Source organism: Arachis ipaensis, chromosome B05 (assembly GCF_000816755.2).
Source record: "Arachis ipaensis cultivar K30076 chromosome B05, Araip1.1, whole genome shotgun sequence".
Classification (NCBI taxonomy): domain Eukaryota; kingdom Viridiplantae; phylum Streptophyta; class Magnoliopsida; order Fabales; family Fabaceae; genus Arachis; species Arachis ipaensis.
Window position 1 is genome coordinate 2,471,431 of NC_029789.2, and position 3,353 is coordinate 2,474,783.

Sequence of the window (3,353 nt, forward strand, 5' to 3'; positions counted from 1 at the left end):
TTCCATTACCATTCCCAAAACACTCCCAAGCTATTAAATAACAAAAATTTGAACCATCCATAGCCCTTTTTCATCATCACTAGTAGTAGATGACAAAAAGGATAAAAAGAAAAGGAAATGAAGTTACTCATTTAGAGATTTATTTTAGACACACAATAATAAGGGGAAAAAAAATAATAAAATCATGAGTCTTAAAAAAGGTAAAACAAGAAAGACCCATCACCTTGTAATTTCTTGTTTTGATTCATTGTGTGTCTACTATGATATCCCAAAACAATGAGTATAGATAACATCAAAATAATCTATCACAAAATAATCATACAAACCCAAATCAAAATACATCTGCTACCTAGCATCTTGAAGGCCAAAATAATTAATAATCTTGAATTAGGTCAAGGACTATTCGGTGGCGTTTGATGTCCTACGCCAGGACTATGGCCAGGAGTCGTTGGACGAAAAGCATCACCTTCACCATCTTTTGCATCGTTTATTGTATACAATAAAGACGAATAAAGAAGACGAGGAGGAGAAGGAGGAGGTTCTTCTCGACTCTTTGTTATTAAAACCCTTGACCCAACCACAAAACCTAAGAAATTGTGTTGGACAACAATAATAAGGAAGAGAACAAAGCTTAACTTGATAGTTTTCTTCCCCATGAAGCTCCCTACTAATTTGAAGAAGAACAAGAAGAAGGTAATTAATTAAAGTTAATTAATTTGTGTAATCTTTCTTGCTACTTCAAGAGAGAGCTTCAAGTGTAAGTGATGTTTGTGTACTAACAAGAAGGTATTTAACATGGTTACATGCTAAGGTCCCACGTGCGTTACCCTTCAACATGTAAATTAAATAAGAGTTAATGCACATGGTTATGTCTCTTTAATAATGTTAATGACATTCCCTTGAATAGAATGAATTAAGGAATGGAATATTTTCCATTTGAAGCTAATGAGCAATTCCAGCACTATTTCATGACAACTTTATTTGTCCTCACAACCATTCATTAGGATACTCACTAATGTGTTTTTCTTTGTTTTAAATACAAAAATTAAAGGGGCATTTTGATCATGATTAGACAACACTAAGAGAAATTGGCTTTAACAGCTGCTACTTTGTGTTTTGTTAAATTATTAAATAGTTTTCTAGAGTAAAAATCCAAAAGCGGTTGGTTATTATTAGAATGATAATGTATTTTAACTTGAAGGCAAATTCAATTCTTCTCTCCCAAGTCCCAATCAAGATATAACCTAAGAAATAATACATTACATAATAATGTGAATGTCACACTACGTATAGATGTTATGGTTGATCGGATCTATGGTCTAGGAGTTAGAATATTAATTAATATAATATGAGAACAGATTAACAACAATGTGTACATTGAAAAGATATATGTATGAATATTATGCTAGAGAACATACGTTTTTGTCTAATATAATTTCTTGAATGTGACACTTGATAGTTATAAACATAAAAAATAATGGATCATGAGTAGGTGTTAAGATTTAATTTCACCTAATGTCTTAAACTTTTAAATAATTATTATTCACCCTTATTTTTTCTAATGTAATACAATTATGACCCAATTACTCTTAACTACAGTTTTAACTTGATGGCCAAGTGTGCAACAATCCTTCTAATTAAATTAACGATGACTTAATTTCAATTTAAATTAAGGATATTAATTAGTGATAAAGAACTACCATTCATACAAAACTACGTACATAAGCAAACATTTTTTTGACAGGCTGTATTAGAGTAGTCAAAATGGGTTAAATCCATTGGAACAGTCCGTTTACCCATTTAAATGAGTGAGTTTTGCTTCTAAAATTAAGTCTGTTTAAATTTTGGGTTAAAGGGACTGAGCCCGATTAACCCGGAAAAAAAATGACGGGTTAAATGGGTGACCCGTTTTTTTTTTTGTATTTTTAAAAAAAAAAAGCAGTACTTTTAGTCGATATTTTTTTCGATCCGGTCCGAAAATCAGACCCATCAACTAAAAAGATATTATTTTTAAAGATTTTTGATTTATAAGTGGTATTTTTTGTCAAAATATTTTTCAAAAAATAAAATAAAATGATAAATAGACTAGCCCATTTAACCCATCAGGCTGATCATAAATGATTCGAGCCTACAAATAAAACGAGTTTAAACGGGCCAACCCATTTAACCTACAGACTTAACAAGTCGAACTTAAATAGATCGGATTAGCCTGTTTGACAACCCTAGACTGAATTTTGACTTATAACAAATATTTGTTTAACTTATTTCTACACATAAACTCACATTCATTAGTTAGAAATATAAATCAATTCTTAAATGATTACATAATCTGTTAAATTAAAAAATAAAAGAAAAACAAAAATTCAAGAGAATAATTAAAAAGATCCACCTATCTTAACAACCTATAAAAACTTAACAAGTTATAAAGAAATAAGAAAATATTAGGATTTATAATTACGAGAGTAGAAAATACCCTTAGTACTTTCTAATATTCTATTTACAATAAAAAAAATCATATGCTTAGTCTCCAAACCATACTTATCATATCTTGCAAATCAAATATTCTTTCAATTTTTCAAAAAGTTTCATAAAACTCTTTCTTTTATTTCATCTTCATAAGGGATAATTAATTCAATTCTTTCATTATTCAAACTACATTGAATAAGACCTTATATTTTCCAGAATAAATAAAACTACATATCAATTCAACCTCAAAATCTTGAATTACAAAAATTTTATACTATTATTCTATTACACTAATCTTCAAAATCTAAAATCCAATAATATACAGTAACATCTAAAATTCAGAGTGGATCATTCAATTATGCTTACAAGAATATCAAGATTAAGAAGCATAATCTTAATTTTACACATGTTTTAGAAGCATATTAATTTTAAGATAAAGTACAAGATATATAGTTTAAAGCAACTTAATTTATGTAATATATAGGGTCTAAATTGAAAACTAAAGTTTATAAACAAAATGGTTCTTCCACTAAGAAAATTTTTTGTTTGTTAGTGAATATGGATCTTCTCCCTCCACCTTGCATTGTTAATTGGGTTAACATTCTTCAAGAAATGAGTGTGAAACGAAATTAAAATTTGAAGAGTTGTTGCGCATTGACGATTGATTCTCCATTTCTCCAGCAATATTGTTCGATTCACTTCATTTATGGTTCAGGTTGGAAATACAATCACCCAATTTAGAGAAGAATATCAATCCCCAAACATACATTAATCTTCCAACTAATTCCATCATAAACAAATGATGAGTTCTTAGCTTGTGTGGGTCAGTAGAATTTATTCACCAAGTTTTATGTTTTCTTTCGCTCACATATTTGAATCACTTTATA